The sequence below is a fragment of the Arvicola amphibius genome, chromosome 3 (genome assembly GCF_903992535.2).
Source record: "Arvicola amphibius chromosome 3, mArvAmp1.2, whole genome shotgun sequence".
Lineage (NCBI taxonomy): Eukaryota > Metazoa > Chordata > Mammalia > Rodentia > Cricetidae > Arvicola > Arvicola amphibius.
Window position 1 is genome coordinate 141,069,539 of NC_052049.1, and position 18,122 is coordinate 141,087,660.

At 40.2% G+C, this 18,122-nt stretch overlaps 1 protein-coding gene across 7 annotated transcripts in view; it reads right to left on the reverse strand.

The window, feature by feature from the left end:
- Tex9 (testis expressed 9) overlaps positions 1–18,122 on the reverse strand; it is a 77,306-nt gene that overhangs the window by 46,712 nt on the left and 12,472 nt on the right. The window lies entirely within an intron of this gene.

An 18,122-nucleotide genomic window follows, 5' to 3' on the forward strand; every position in this document is an offset into this window, starting at 1 on the left:
ATTCAGCTTTGTTGACTAGAACACACTTTTCTCTTGGCCTGGTTCCACTCGTGGTTAGCACCTTCCCACAGCTCTAACATCTCTGACATTTCCAAGGCAACCCCACAGCTTTACAAAGTGGCCTCTCTAGGCTGCCATTGGGGACATCTCTGATGCATTGGTTTTCCTTAGGTACAGAGGCAAATTGTATAACCTGTTTCTTTTTTCCTTAACTCTAAAGTCAGAACCACATGTCCAAAGCAGCCAAGTTCTACTGCTTGCAGGGCTTGGAACATGGCCCCCTTGTTCAATTACATCTTTACCACCTTTCTGACTTTCAATGCCTAAGCTTGGCTGTCCTGAAATTTGCTCTGTAGACCAGGCTGGCCTCAGACTCAGAGATCCACCAGCCTCTGCCATCCAGTGCTGAGATAAAAGGTGTGCACCACCACACCCAGTTTTAAACTTTTCTTTGGTTCCTTTTCACAAGTTGGAAACTCAGCTGGGTGGGAGCTTACCTTCGGGTCACCACTCCCTTTATTCCATTTTTATAAATCCATTTATCTTCTTGAACATAAGATTCAGCTCTATTCCACTTCCTGGTTCTCTTTTTTTACTCAAACCTTTACATTTTGTAATTTACTTTGCTCAGCTTGCTCCTTTTCATTATAAATCTTCATTAGAGTTATCACTAATAACCACACAATAGAGTCTATACTAGGTTGTTTTGAGATTTCTTTTGGCAATGGAAATAACCAAACTCTTCACTTTAGCCCCAGACAAACTTTTAAGACAAGGGCAAAAAGTAGCCACTTCCTTCACCAAAATATCACAAAAATGATCTCTAGGCAACATTCTAAAATTCTTCTCCTCTGAACCTCTTGAGCAAGCCCCCATAAGTTCACCAAATCACATTCAATGCCACTGTCTTCCATGCTCCTACTATTATGGCCCATTAAGCAACACTTAAAGTATTCAACTGATTTTCTAATCCACAGTCCCAAGGTCCATATACCTTCAAATAAAAACATGGTCAGGCCTATCACAATATCCCACTCCTGGTATCAACTTTTGTCTTAGTTAGGGTTTTTATTGCTGAGAAGAGACACCATGATCACAGCAATTCTTATAAAGAAAACATTTAATTGGGGTGGCTCACTTAGAGTTTCAGTCTATTATCATGACGGAGAGCATGGCAGCATGCAGGAAGACATGGTACCGGATAGTAGTTGAGAGTCCTACATTTTGTAGGCAATGGGAAGTTGAGTGTCATACGGGACAGTATCCCAAGCATAGGAAACCTCAAAGCCACTCCCATAATGACACACTTCCTCCAACAAGGCCATACCCACTCTAGGAAAGCCACATCTCCTAACAATGCCACTCCCTATGAGATTATGGGGACCAATTTCATTCAAACTACCACATCAGGGTTCTCTTTTCCCATGTTTCCCCATTTCCCCCAATTTTTTGTATGTACATGTGGTATGCATGTGTTTTTATGTTTTCATGTGTGTAGGTACACTTGTGGGTGTCTGTGCACATGGGTACACATATGTAGAGGTCCAAGGCTATCAGGAACCATCACCTTTCTCCTTATTCACTCCCAGTCAATCCCAAAGCATGTTAATATAGCTAACCTTGCTAGTCAACTTGCCCTGGGGATCCTGTCTCTTCTTTCTAAGGCTTTGAGGCTTCCTAAGCTCAGGATACTGCCCAGTGTGACAGTGGAATTCCTGTTACCTGCAAGATGTAGGACTCTCAGCTACTACTCCAGCACCATATCTCCCTACATGTGCCATGCTCTCTGTCATGGTGATAATGGACTGAATCTCTGAAACTATAAGCAAGCCACCCCAGTTAAATAGGCTACCATACCCACCCCACATTTACATGAGTTCTAAGAATCTGAACTTTGGTCTTCAAGCTTCTGGTACCTGTTTTAACCATTGAACAATCTACCCAGCCCTTCAGGGCTTTCTAGAGAAACAGATAAAATAGAAAGGTGGATAAAGAGACAGAGATGGGTGGTGGGGAAAAGGGGGGAGAGTGGGGGAGGAAGAAAGAGATGAGACTGGCTTACTCAGTCAGATTCTGGATGATTTATAGACCAGAGAGCTAGAGAAGCCAGAGAGCCAGTTCAGGCCAAGAAGCTAGAAGGCTCAGAGAAGGAAACCATTGAAACACATGAGATATTAATATGAGTTCAAGTTCATAGTGATGAAGCTGGTCTACTAATAATGCCAACAACCAAGTCTAGGCTGAGTCTTACTCAGAAGGAATCAAACTTGCACTCATTCACTGGCCAGGTAACTCCTCTTTTTTTTCTTTCCTTTCCTTTTCTCTCTCTCTCTATTTTTTTTTTTAGACAGAGTTTCTCCATGTAGCTTTGGAGTCTGTCCTGGAACTCGTTCTTAGACCAGGCTGGCTTCAAATTCATAGAGATCCACTGGCCTCCACCTCCCGAGTGCTGGGATTAAAGGCATGCGCCACCACCACCCAGTTTTACTGCTTTTTTTTAAAAAAAAAAATCCCTACTGCCAGACTACTGCACAGTGCCACCATAACTCAGAGTGAGTTTTAACCTTCCATTTACTGACTTATTTGCCAGATGCCTTTGGAAACACCCTCATGAACTCAATGTGAAAAACTACCCGATTCTACCTAGAGAGTGCTTTTCTTATTCATAGAAACTATTTAAAATGTATTTTTATTTTATGTACTTGCATGTTTTGCCTGCATGTGTGTATATGCACCAGATGTATGTATGTACAGTGCCTACAGAAGCTGGAAGACTGCACTGGGTCACCTGGAGATTCCTGATGTGGATGCTGGGGTTATAGTTGAGCTTCCAGATGTGGATGCCTGGAACAGTCTGTGTGCTTTGAAAGAGCAGCAAGTGCTCTTAAGTGCTGAACATCTTTCTAGCTCTACACCATGAAACTTTTATTAAGAAATGCTTCTAGAAAAAGGAGAGGAGGAGAAAGAAGAGAAGAAAGCTAACAGGCAGAGTGGCTCAGTCACTGTAATAATTTTGGTGCCATCTCAAATATTTTTGTAAAGATACAATACAAGTAAAATAAACCATAATTAGCCATAATTATTTCATACAGCTCACACAATCAACATGAAGGAAGCAAGTTAGTAAGGCCTTAAAATGGCTGAAACGATCAAACAATTATGTGCTTGGTATTCAGGACATCAAAAGAGACCTAGAGATATGCATACATTTGTTTCAATGTACTCTATTCATTTAAAAATAGACTAATATGCAGCAAACATTTTTTTATAGATATGAAGATATGGCACAGTAGCTAGTCTCAGGGCATGTACATTCAAGTTAGAGAAAGTAAACAAGGCATTAATGAATACTGTCTTTCATTTTCAAGTTTTGTGAAAAACTAAATTACACAGGTAGAATGTAAGGCACTTGCAATTAGAAAAATCATTTGTTGTTATGGTCACCATGTGGGTGCCAGGAATCAAACCCAGGTATTTTGAAAGAGCAGTTAGTTCTCTTAACTGCTGAACCATCTCTCCAGCTCCAAAACATGATTTTTTATTACATCAATAGATACCCGTCCACAAGATATGAGCTAATTTTCTTTTTTAAAAATTTTTTAATGAAAAGATTTTTTTTATTTTACATACCAACCATAGTTCCTCCTCCTTCCCCTCCTTTTTCTCTCCCCTTCTTCCCCCCACCCAACCCCCATATACTTCTCAAAAAGGGTAAAGCCTCCCATGGGGGAGTCAACAAAGCCTGACATACCAAGTTGAGGCAGGACCAAGCCCCAGCCCCCTGTATCAGGGTTGAGGAAAGTATTCCTCCATATGGAATGAGCTCCAAAAGGCCAGTTCATGCCCTGGAGATAAATCTTGGTCCCATTGCCAGTGACCCCACAGAACTGCCCAAGCCACAGAACTGTCACCCACGTTTAGAGGGCCTAGTTTGGTCCTATGCAGGCTCCCCCGCTGTTAGTTCAGTCAGTGAGCTCCCACAACTCTGGGTCAGTTGTTTTTGAGGATTTCCCCACCATGAGCTTGACCCCTTTGTTCACATAATCCCTCCTCTCTCTCTTTGATTGGACTCTGGGAACTCGTCCCAGTACTTATCTGTGGATCTCTGCATCTGCTTCCATCAGTTACTGGATAAAGGTTCTATGATAATAATTAGGATGATTATCTATCTTATTATGAGGCCAGTTCAGGCACTCTCTCCACTACAGCTAGAGTCTTAGCTGGAGTCATCCTTGTGGATTTCTGAGGGATTCCCTGGCACCAGATTTCTCCCTAACTCCATAATGGCTCCCTCTATCAAGATATCTCTTTCCTTGGATATGAGCTAATTTTCAAAGATGCTAGTTTTTATTTCAGTAGCTTATTACTCGCTCTTCATCTACATCTTCATCTTTACTTCTACCTCTACAGTGTTAGCATTCAGGCATCTGCACTGGCCTGACCTTGGGGTATACATCCTCAGCTGCAGTTACTAAGAGTGCCTCCTGTGCACCTTCACCATGTTCCCTTTAAAAGCGCCCTGCGCACCTCCCATCTCTCTCTCTTTCTCTGTCTATCTGTCTGTCTGTCCCCCCCCCCCCGCTTCTTGCCTCTTCTGCCATTTCTGTCCCAAGAGGCCAGTCTTCCCTCTCCCCTCCCCCCTTTTCCCATTCACTTTTCCCCAATAAAACAACCTCTTGACTTGTACTCTATTGTATGGCATCTTTCTCTAGCACACCGCTTTTTCTAAATTACAATATATGGCCCATAGTATACAGAACTTGATTGATATATTCCAACCCAGCTTAATTCTTGGGCAGTTTTGCCTCCCTGTTCTTGCTACAGAATTCTTAATGTTTTTTTTTTCTAAACGTTTTTTTCTAGTACATTTTGTTTCCTAATTTCTTCTTTTTATTCTCTTTCCTTACCTTTACCAGATAATCCAATCAAGATCTAGAAATTACTATTTTAACAGCTTTTTACTCTGCTATTGAATTCCTCCCAGACCAGGAACTTAACTTCTGCACATCTCTGTTCAACACACAAATCTACTGAAGACAGATGGAATTCAATTTAGCTTTCTTTCTCAACCTAGGAAAGCAACAAAGGGGGGAGGCAATCTTCTGATTTGAGCTCTTTATAACACAGCTTCATTATTTTGATATGAATTCCCTAGACATTAGACTCAGACATATTCAAATTGAAGGGCAAATGCACTCCAAAGATAAATATAAATTACTTTGCAATTACATTCTGCCTCTTCTAATACAGACAATTGCGCTGACATATTTTACACAGTGAAAAGGGATACAAATTTTGGCTAGCAATTAACTTTTTATATAACTACAAGATATTGTAGCCCAAAGAGATAGGATATAGACTTCTTATTAATAATTCTTTTTAAGTGCTACATTTAAAATTGGGTCATAATTAGTGATTCTTGAAAAAAAACCCTCAGCTAATTTTAATGCCCTAGCTTAAAAATGCTGAAACACAATGGCTTCATCTTGAAAATTTGACACCAAATTGATACTAATTAATAACAAATTGATACTAATTAAAGCAACTTGAGCAATTTTCCCAGGGCGCTAAAACAAAAATGGAATCTGAAGCTCAGTAACAAATTACTGTCTGTCATAAAATCAGGTGATTAGGAGATTTTAAAAGCACACATGTAATGCAGCACAGAGCAGAAGTTCTTCAGGGCATTAAATAGAAGGCCATTTATGGAACTGAAGCTTGTAGGAGCTTTGTCCTGAGCTCTACTGGGAGCTGAGCCCCAGGTGGGTCAGGAGGAGGAACTGACCTAGTTACAGGATTGTGTCATTGGGTAGCAAGCCAAAGTTCATATGGCAAATCTACCAATTCAGACTGGCACTAAATTTCTTCCAGTGGGGCCTGGGTAGACAAAAATGCAGATCAGGAAAGGCCAGCCACTTGGGATTTCAGAAGCAGAAGCCAAACTAAAGTTTGAGTTTGTGGAGCACTAGATTCAGCCCCTCAAGAGCAGGCTGTGAGCAACCTCTTCCACATGCCTTTGATTCACTGTTCCCAATAGGGAACTTTAATTCTGAGCAACGAACTGGTGCAGAAATCCCATGAACAAGGCCTGGGATAATACAGAGGGATTCCTAAGAAGACATGTGAAGAGCCAGGAATCTTAGTCGCTTTCCCCAAAAGAAAGCAGCTCAAGGAAGAAAGGGTTTCTTTTGGCTTATAAGTCAAAGGATAGTCCATCACAGTGGGGAAAGTCAAGCAAGCAGGAGCCTGAGGCAGCTGGTCACAGCTGGAAACAGAGTGATGAGTACCTCATAGTGCTCAGCTTGCTTTCTCCTTCTTATACGGCCCCGGAAGCCTCTGCCTGGTCCTGCCAACAGTCATGATGGGTCTTGGAACATCAATTAATGTCATTAAGATAATCCCACACTGTCCTGCCCAGAGGGCATTCTCCCCAGTGATTCTAGATTCTGTTAAGTTGACAATTAAGCTAACCATCTCCCCAGGCAGGCAAAACTTACTCTTAGATCAGAAAAATTAATCTCACCTCTCAATAGGTTTGGTTTCCACTGATAAAACACTTCCAATTTAGGGAGAAAGACAGAAACAGAAAAGTTGAAAGTCACATAGAGAGTGCCTTTACATAAGCAGGACCGAGAAAAGTGGATACCAGCAAGCAGTTTGGTCCTCAAAAAGTTATCCGTGACATGGGGAGAATGGAGTGCCCAAAAGGGAACAGTTTCTATATCTTAGCACATTCAGATAGAATGCCAGAGAGAGGTGCCCCTTAAGGATACTCAGTGAGCTAAATTTTTAATCTAATTGTGAAAGCTATTAGAATAGATACTTTTACTAAGCACTTCATTTGAGGTAAGCATTTTTTTCATAGATCATGTATAATATTCTCATAACTCTAGAAGATAGTAATAAACACATTTCTATTTTACACATAAGGAAACCAATCTTAAAAGTAGCAAACTGTTCATAGTCACTTGGCTACCCAAAATCTACTTTATGTGAAGTGAGAGCTAATCTTACTTGTCAATTTAACTACATCTGGAATTAGCTAAAATCCAAGCAGTGGCCACATCTGTGAGGGATTTTCCTCGTTGGATTATTTGAAGTGGGAGACCCACCCTAAGTCTGGATCATTTGAGGTCAGAAAACACATACTAAATCACACCTCCTGACAACCACACGTAAGAGGCCACGGAAGAAGGAAGAAAGCTTGTGCATTCTGTCCACCTCCACTCTCGCCGGCAACTTCATCTACCTGGAGTCATTCCTTCACTGGCGTTAGTCCCTGCTTCTTCAGGATTCCAAAGTGGACTGGAAACTGGAACTCTCTCAATCTGTGGATCATGACCCCACACTTTCATAGGGGTCACCTATCAGATAGCCTATATATCAGCTATTTACCATTTCAATTCATAACAGTAGCAAAATTACTGTTATGGAGTAGCAACAAAAATAGCTTTATGGTTGGGGTCACCACAACATGAGGAACTGTATTAAAGGGCCACAGCATTAGGAAAGTTGAGAAGCACTGCTCTAGGACCTCCCTGGGACTCCAGCACCAGAATGGGACTGCTGAGAAGACCTGGACTGAATGACTACCAGATCCTTGGCCTTTCTATCAGGGGACAGTCATTGTTGGACTACTTGAACCATGGCCTGTAAGCCATTCTAATAAGTCCCTTTTATATAAATATATAAATATATATATATATATATATATATATATATATTCATTTCATCAATTCTGTTCCTTAGAGAGCCCTGACTAATACACATGGATTTTGGGGATTTGAGCTTAGGACCTCACACTTACAAAGCAAGCACTTTATCCCCTAAGCCACCTTCCCAGCCTGTCTCAGTTTCTCCATGTCTGCATTTTTACTTTCCAGGTTGGAATATATATTTGTTCAAAGTTCATGTATATGTGTGTGTGTGTGTGTGTGTGTGTGTGTGTATTATGTGTCTGTGTGCATGTTCATGTTGGTTCATGTGCAGATGTGTGTGCATGCCTATGACAGCCAGAGAACATCTCACGTGCCACCCTTGGGAATAAAATTCATCTTCTTTGAAACAGGATCTCTCTTAGCCTGGAGCTTATCAATTAGGGCAGATTGGCTTGTAGTGATATTTTATTTGTATTTTAATAAATAAAGCTTGCCTGAAGATCAGAATTCAAAGCTAAGTCATGAGAGGACAGGGAGTGGTAGCTCACACTAGGGAATAGGAGCGATATGACTGTGTGGAGAGAGGAATGAATATAAAGGAGAAGAGACAGGAACTCACTGGAGTGTGGAGTCTGAGGATTCGTGGAGACGGGATCTCGCCCTTTAGATCTGAAGATTTGGTAGAGGTAAAAGGTCTCTCTAGTGGTTGGCTGCTTTGTTTTTCTGATCTTCAGCTTGAACCCTAATATCTGTCTCCAGGTTTTTATTATTTGGCTATACTGGCTGACCACAGAGCTCCAGGGACCCTCCTGTTTCCACCTCACTGGTCCTGGGTCTACAGTGACATGCTTTTAAACAAAACAAAACAAAACAAAACAAAAACCTAGGATTCTGGGAGTCAAACTCAGGTCCTCTTGCTTGGAAGGCAAACACTTCACCAATTGAGCCATCCTCTCAGTCCCCATCAGTTTTCCTAGTTCTTAATAGAACTGAAAATAGAACATAGAACATAGGTTTGAATTTTCTAGGCTGTGATTGCCATTTTGTCTACATACTGTTAAAACTGAGCATAGGAATAGTAAGTAATGTCCGGTAGTTTCCCTAAATATCAATCCCATTTCTTCATGCTCCTGTATGTATCAATATCCTACCTCTTCATGATGATCAAGATCAATGATTCCTGGCAGTGTGGATGATGATTCAATGAACTAATGACTTATTAGTTCATTGCTCTTTCTATCTAAGAGCTGTTATAGAGGGAGAGAGTGTCCAAAGCGAACAGAAAGCAGCTATAGTCTTAAATTTACAATATATATACCTTCTCATGTAAAAATAACTCATTCTCTGGAAGTATAGGCCTTTCAACCCACAGAATCTAAAACCTACAAAACTGCAGTACTTTCTCCAAACTACTCATTTGGGGTATTCTACCATCGCATAAGGCAAGCAACACACAGAATTATGCTGTGGGCACACGGCTATTCCAATCTTTCATTACCAACCCTGGTATTCTAGTTAAACGGGACACAGCACCGTCCACTAATCATGACCTGAAGATGTATACAACAGTCCTGCTTTCTCTCCTGGGAGTCACCGACAAGCCCCTAGGTAAGGCTCCCAGCAGTCATACCTCTTCAAGCTTGGGCTGACAGCCTTTTGGTTGTGGTTGTGTAACAGGCCCATATAGTTCTATGAAAGCTGCCTCATCTCCTCTGAAGTGAGTCTTTTGTTCTAAGAGGATAGCATATGAGATCTTATGTCAATAAATCAAAAATTCTGGGAACTCACATGCCTGCTCAAGGCACCGTGAGAAATAAAATCTCATCTGTACCCACAGCAGCCACATCAAGAAGGGATCTTTGCTCTACAATGAAATATTTTGGGGATTAGGAAGATGGTATCAAAAAATATAAAAAAAATTGATTATACATTAAGTAAATTCTAGAAATCTACTGTATGTCATGTTGACTACAGTTAATAACTGTATTCTAGATTCTTTTAAATTGCTACAAGAGGGGCTGGAGAGATGGCTCAGTGCTTAAGAGCACTGACTGCTCTTCCAGAGGTCCTGAGTTCAATTCCCAGCAACCACATGGTGGCTCACAACCATCTATAATGAGATCTGGTGCTCTCTTCTGGCCTACAGGGAGGATGCTGTATAAATAAATAAATAAATCTTTAAAAAAATTGCTACAAGAATAGATTTTAAGAGTGTTCTCTACAAAAAAATAAATGTATGGGGCAAAGCATTGCTAATTAGCTTGATTATGCTATCTGTCCATGTTTGTCAAAACATAAATCCACAAAAATTTTGCTTGTCCATATGGTGTGATGGTACATGCCTTTAATCCCAACATCTATGCACATTTCAGGCCGATCTAGCCAACATTGCAAATTCCAGGCCAGCCAGGACCACATAGTCTCTGTCCTAAAAACTTTGTGTGTGTGTGTGTGTGCTTGTCAATTAAAAATACAAATAAAGAAAAAACAGAAGGTAGTGCGGGTAGCCAACTTGCCACAATGTAATTTATTAATCTATTCAAGTAGCATAAAGAACCTCTTAGGTTTTTTGTGAATTTATTTTATTTATTTAGTGACTGTATGGCTTTAATCAACTTAATATTTCTAAGAATCATTTACATATGCTGAACTGTGTTCTTTTACCAACAGTCTTTCTCTTTACTGTAACTCATTTTGATATGTTTAAAGTAAATTCCTGACTGACATTACCATCAATAAATTTAGAGGACAAGAGAGCTTATGGTCTCTTCAGAAGTTTCAGTCTTATACAATCTCTTTGCTCTTTAGAGACAAAAAAAGATTCTCGGCGATAACTTGTATTTCAGAAGTCATTTTCTTTTAATGGGATCACACACAAAAGGTGACACATCATACCTCTTTAACTACCACCATTACCTTGACAGGATTATCTCCTTTATACTCATACATAAAATTATATCCATCCCCAAGAAACATTGTTGTTCTTTTTAAAACGGTTTGATCTGGGGTTGAAGAGATATGGCTCTGGTTACGAGCACAGCTGCCCTTTCCCAGGACCCATGTTCAGTCTTCAGCACCTGCATGGCCGTTGACAACTGTTAACTCCTGCACCTAGAGATCTGATGACCTCTTCTGGTATTTTTAGGTACTGCACACACAGGGCTCACTTATATCATGGAGGTAAACACCCACACAGCCTGGTGGTGGTGGCATATGCCTTTAATCCCAGCAATCAGGAGGCAGAGGCTGCCAAATCTCCGTGAGTTCAAGGCCAGCCTGGTTTACAACAGCTAGTTCCAGGACAGGCTCTAAAGCTACAGAGAAACCTTGTCTCGAAAAAGAAAAAAACAAACTCACAAAACACCCATACATATACAAAAATTTAAAAACGTATAACCTGTTCTGAAATTTTTTTCTTTTCTAGAATTTGTATGACAATCTGTAATTGAATACTAACTAGATGAAATTATTCTGGCATTCAAAGGTGATCTAAACTGGAGAGAAAATGATTTTGTGTTAAGTAATTAAGTCATGAATACTTTTTAATCTATCCATCTCATGATTAAGGACTGAATGAAGAAACATCTCAGGAAAACCAGAAGAACTGGAAAGACGATATGCTCAGGTAACTATGAGTGAACTTATCTGGAGGGCTTGGAAAGAGATGTGTAAGGGTGAAATCTGGACTGGAAACAAGGATTATAGCTAAACTGGGAGATGACACATCATGATGAAGTTAAAAGAAAGACAGAGACAGAGTCTCACCAAGAAAACTGATGTAGGCTTTATTTTAGAAGGTTTTGGAAAGGCAATGAATGAGCAAAACTTGGCGGCAGTGAAGAAATTTTAAAGTTATCCAAGCATGACAGAAAAGAAAAAAAAAGGAAATAATAGATAGAGGGACAACCCATCTCAAAACACCTGATGTTTTTGTCAGTTCTTCAAAATCTAAACATAGGAAATAACCATAGATGACTCAGCAATTCTCCTCCTAGACACACACCCAGAACTGAAAACAGATGTTCAAACAAAAGCTTGTATACAACGTTTCCAGCAATACTGTTCACAACAGCCAAAAGATAGGAACAACTGAGCATAAATAAATAAAATGTGGTAGATCCATACAATCGAATATTACTCAGCCATAAAAAGGACTGGGATACTGATTGATGACATGGCACAACATGGATGAACCTTAAAGACATTGTGCTAAGTGAAGCACAACAGACACGAAAAGCCATATTTTATATATCATTTATTTGAAATATCTATGATAAGCAAATGCATAAAAATAATCGGCAGATTTGTAGTAATCAAATGAGGAAAAGAGATGCTAAGAAGAAACTCCTCATTGGGCATGGAGTTGATTTCCAAGGTAATTTGAAAATTGTGGAAGTAGACAGTGTGATGCTTACATACTGCTGTGAATATCCTCAATGCTATTGATTACTGTAGAATAGCTCGTTACTTTAAAATGGTAAATTTGTATGTTATATGTATGCTTTTTTTGTTTTGTTTTGTTTTGTTTTGTTTTGTTTTTCGAGACAGGGTTTCTCTGCAGCTTTAGAGCCTGTCCTGGAGCTAGCTCTTATAGACCAGGCTGGTCTCGAACTCACAGAGATCCGCCTGCCTCTGCCTCCCGAGTGCTGGGATGTTATATGTATGCTATGTGTCCTCTCAAAGGTATATGTTGAAGGCTAATCCCACTGCAGTGGTACTGAAGGGCCTGTGTGAAATGATTTCTGCTCTCATGGACAATGTTGGGATTCCCACAAAAGAGATTGAGAGGACTTGTTCATTCCTTCCATGCAAGCGCATATGTACGGCACCATCTCTGAAACAGAGTCTCAGTCAGACTCTGGGTTTGCCTGTACCTGGATCTCAGCCCCCAGCACTGGTAGTGATGCAGCATTTCTACTGTTTATAAACTACAATCTAAGACATTTTGTTAAAGAAATCTGAATTGATTTACTATAAAACAAAACAAAAATGTTGAGTTAATTGTCAACTGGCTAAAAACATTAGGCATAAGTGTTTGTGATGCTCATTCAAAGCATAGTTAACTGGGACTCTAGTGGCACGGAGGCCATGCGGACTAAAGGCTGAGATGAATTACAGCAGAACATCATTGTTGAACAAGGGAAAACAAGGAAGCCCAACCAGGGTTGGTACTGATGACATCTAAGAAAACAGGTTAGATGATGGGATCTGGAGTCACATCATTCACAATGGCTTCGATGGAAAGGCCACTATCTCTGTCAGTGAGTGAAGCATCCAGCTTTGCAACTGTAGAAAGCTGTCAACAGGGATAATATATCAATGAAAATAATTATAGGTAGATTGATGTATCTGACAGTATGAGTTTCTATTGCTAATGCTAACCTGGATTGATGCTGTAGATGAGGGTGAAAGCTGAGAGCAACTAACGAGCAGTTAAAAGATGAGGGAAAGCCACAGGGACCCCTTAGCAGCATATAACGTGGCTCTGTTTCCAGTGGCGGGAAGGCAGAGGAAACTTATAACTAAGCCCAAAACTTAACTGTTACTGACATTCTCTCCAAAAACTTTCCAAATTCTCAACAAGAAAACTGTAATCTACTACAGTTGAGTCTCTGTGTGTACTAAATTGGACTGCAACACCTGGAATATCTGGGTTGATATCAATAGGAATCTTGAATTCTGAGACTGAGCTAAATACGTATGAGTCTTCTGGAATAACCAAACCCTCCCTAATGAGAGCTACCACTCTCAACTGCTTTAAGAGTCTGCAGCTCTCCTTTACAAAGCAGTAAACCCACCACTTCCCCGAGCAATGAGGTAAGTACTTCAGGGAGGGTTCCTATGATGGTCAGAGAATAACCAGGGTGGGGACAAGAGAGAAAGAGGAGAAAGTAACAATCATAGCTCCACTAGTGGTCCTGAAGAGCCAGGAAAGCCTGTGAGGGACTGACTCCACAGTGCTTCATCGAAGGGACTAGAACAGAAGATTGGAGATGTATAATTTTTTTAAAACTTAAAATGTAGGATTTACATCTGTAGCAAAAGGCTTAAGAGACTGTGGACTTACTAACTAGGTGTCATAGAGACACAAGGAGAAAGGAAAAAGCAAAGTCAAAATGTCGGGATTCCTGTGGCAAGTGGAAACAGCTCAGGTAATACACACTATGTAAGGCAGCATCAGACAAATTAAAACCCACCACATGATTATGTGCCATGGAAGACCTGGGGTACATGAGGGTAGCCATAAAGGATGAGCCAGCAAAAGAAACCAACCTTGGGAAGAAGCTCTATGCTGGTTCCATTGTAGGTTAGAGCCACTGATGGGAAAGACTACCACAATACTGGCTCACCAGGGAACAGTCTCGACTATCAACTTGTCAACCCATGTTGACAAGCACTAAACGCTCAGGCTGGCAGCAAAACTTCCTGGTCCAAGTTAGTGGTAGAGATGTTAATGTTGCGGCCTGGAATTGTGAACAGTGAAAGAATTCACCCAAGTCTGATCAGTGTAGCAAAGGGGGATTGTTAAGCACAGTGCATGGGAACAGTCTGTGGCAGTTGTTACTGGGAGCTGCTCTCTTTTTTCAGTTCCTTTCATTCAGTGAGGGCAGATGGATGGGTGGAGAGGGGCTGACAGGGTGGCAGCTCTGTGGTAAGAGATCAGAAGTGATTCATTTTGGTTGGTGGAATTCAGCCCTGCTATTCCAATAGTCTTTGGGCTTTTGAGATTTCAGGTCTGAAAACCTGGGGCCAGTGGTCCAAGTTCCAGAAGTCCAAGGATGAAAACGACAGGGAGGAGAGAGGCGAGGAGGGGATATGAATCTAGCTGCTGTGATCTGTCCCCAATGGCTGACTGCATGTTGAAGACTTTCCCACTGCTGGTACCATAGGGAAGCAAGCCGATGAAGGTAAGGTGGGACGTACTACAAAGTCTTTTCTCATTGAGGTATATCATGAAGTGGAAGAACAGGAGCTGGGCGGTGGTGGCACATGCCTTTAATCCTAGCACTCAGGAGGCAAAGGCAGACCGATCTCTGTGAGTCCGAGGCCAGCATGGTCTACAGAGCTAGTTCCAGGACAACTAGGGCTGTTACACAGAGAAACCCTGTCTTGGGGGTGAGAAGGAGAACAGTATCCCACCTGCCAGTATCTTCAGTCTCTTTTTCTTTTCTTTGGTATCCCAGCCATGAGGAGTGCAGCTTTCTTCCACCACTGACTCCACCATGATGTGCTACATACATAACTAACCAAAAGCAATGGGGTCAGCCAAACATGACTTAAAGCCTCCAAAACTATGAGCTAATAAGCCTTTTCCTTTCACAAGTTGAGTATCTCAGGTACTTGTTACAGCAATGAGAAGGCATCAACAAGAGCCGTCAGAGAATCCTAGGCAGGATAAATAAGAGTAACAAAAATAAAGTCACCTGGAAGCATCAAATCCAAACCGCTAAAAATAAAAGATAAAGGCAGCCAGATATAAGAAGAAATTTTATGAAGAGAGAATGCAGATCAAAATTAGACAACTCATCAGCAATTATGTGAGCTATAAACAGTAGAAAGAAAACTGCAGGGTGTTGGAAGGAAAGCTTTGTCAAAGTAGAATTTTATATCTCATGAAGCTGCTTTTCTAAAGAGAAGAAGAAATAAGAACTTTTAGCCAGAAACAACTGAAGAAAAGGCATTACCACTAAACCTGCCCTGCAAAGGTATTCGAGGAACATCTTCATGACTGGTAAATGGATAGATGGTAAGGCACTTGCTGCCAAGCCAGATGACCTGCACTAGATCCCTAGAACCCAGACAAAGAGAGTCAGGCAAGATGGTACTCACTTGTAGCCCCAGCACTGAGAAGACAGAGACAGGCGACTCTCTTAAGACTTACTTGCCAGCCAGTCTGGCCTACTGAGTTCCAGATCAACGAGAAACCCTGTCTCAAAACCAAACACCAAACAAAGAAGACAGAATCAGTGAGATGATGTTGTGGGTAAAGGAACCTGACACCAAGCCAAATAAAGTCATTTAAAAATAATAAATACACGGTAAATAGTACCTGAGAAATGACAGCTGAGATTAACCACTGGCCTTTTACAGGCACACACACACACACACACACACACACACACACACACAAATAAAATATGTTTGTCAAAAGTTAGCATTAAAGAGTATGGTTTCCAGCACCCATATCAAGTGGCTCATAACCATTTGTAAATCCAGCCGCAGGGGATCCCACACTCCTTACCCCTGTGGGCATCTGCACTTGAGTACTCATACTCATATGAATATACATACACCAATATATAATCAAAGGTAATAAAAATAAATATTTTAAAAGACATCATCGAAATAAGAACATAATCTAGTAAAAGATATTTGCTATACAAGTATATATAACATATCTTGTATGTTGTAAGTATCTCCAATAAATAAGCTCACATCTAAAAGTGCCAACAAATCAATATAAGGCAAACAAAATAACAACAGCCAAAAAGGAAAGATGTTTTACAAAGAGAAAACCAATATAAACAAAAGTACATGGATTCTCATGACTAGTCAGCCGGAAGGCATAAGGTAAATGATAGTATCAGTCCCCATCCAAAAGAATGACCTACATGATAAAGATGGACATGAAGTGGTAGCCAGTCCAAGGACTGTATTTCTAGAATTACTAATGCTACTAGCACCCTTCTAAAAGACTCCTAAGGTAGCAAGGTCATCCCTCCTGCTCCATACTGCCAGATTCCTGAGTCAGCTCACTATCTCATAGTTAGAAGGAGAACACCGGAAGGGCAAACGAGCAACTTTAATTGAGAGCAACAGCTGATGAAGCACAGAAAAGATGTGCTTCCAAGTAGCAGTGTAATCAAAGACTGTAATCTAAATGTATTGTTTATTTGTTTGTTTGGTTTGGTTTTTTAAAGAAGAGTCTCCCTGTGTAGCCTTGCTTGGCTGTCCTGGAACTCATTTTGTAGACCAGGTTGTCCTCAAACTCACAGAGATCCGCCTGCCTCTGTCTCCCAAGTGCTGGGATTAAAAGAGTGTACCATCACTTCCCAATGTAAATGATTTCTTATCTAGGACTTTATTAACTTATTCCTTGTGTTTTAACAAGCTGGTTAATGTTTCATATGTGTTTGAAGACACTGGACACTCACTGTTTATTGTGGCCAAAGTCCTTTACTCAAGCAAGCTGCTTTGTTGTGCTGTTCAAACTCAGTCTACTTCAACAGTTCTACCTGATCTGTCAGTCTCTGCGGTATGTGTTAGTTTGCCAAAGTTCTGACGTTTTCTGTTCTTACATTTCTGTAAATTTTTACTGTATGCATGTGATAAACATGATTTTGATGATTTAGTGTGTGATTTATAAAGATTCACTGTTAGTAAAACTTCTTATGGAATTTATTTTCATCAACAGGAATGTCAAATTCTTTATACATTCAATTTGCTTGTTTAGTCTAACACACTGTTACCTTATTTCTTTTCTTCTGGTAGTAACCATATGATATTTCTTTGTATAATGATGTTTTATTTTAAATCACTTTATTGTTATGAATTCACAGATAAAAATATCACACAGCTAAATAGCCACTCAAATGAACATTTGCCCAAATCCTAAACTCTATCCATTTCATTAAACTTCTATAGTTAGAGGACCATTCTGAAGCCATGGGGCTTTTCCTTTACACTTTCTCTATCAGTTACATGCTTAAGCACTTATTCATTACAAGGAAAAAAACGAACTATGACAGAGCTGAAATAGCCTCAAAGACTCCTTTTTAAATTATGTATTTTCTTCTATGTGTCTGAGTAATTTGCCTGCATGTGTGTCTGTACATTTTGTGCATGCTGGTATCCAAAGAATTCAGAAGAGGGTGTTGGATCCCCTGGAACTGGAGTTCCAGAAAGCTGTTAGTTGTCGTAGTTGCTGAAAGCTGAACCCCAGGCCTCTGAAAGAGCAACAAGTGCTCTTAAATCATGGAGCCATCTTTCCAGCCCCTTCATAGCCTATTTATAACATATTCTAAATAACATAGTTAGATATGTTGTCATTTTTAGCCAAATTTTAAATTATTTCCGTTTATTGAAGAAATTTCATCCATTGTCACTGAATGACAGATTGATTGACTTTACCCTGCCTCTTAATTGTGTGTATTTTTATCTTACGTTCAGAACTTCTATCTGATCAACAAGGCTTTATCCTAACACTCTTATGTTCAATCCTATAGAACAGGAGTTGGTCTGTTCCTTCCCTTTGTAAATAAAGTTTTATTAGAACACTGGTACACCATTTAGGAACTAATTTATCTACGACTGCTTTTTCACACTAGAGCAAAAAGATCTAAGTTGTGACAAAAGACCATAGAGATCATAAAGCTGAAATAATTACTGTTTGGCCTTTTACTGAAGCAGATTTTGGAAAATCTAATCTAGATTTTAATTTTAATCACATTGTAGTTAGACAAC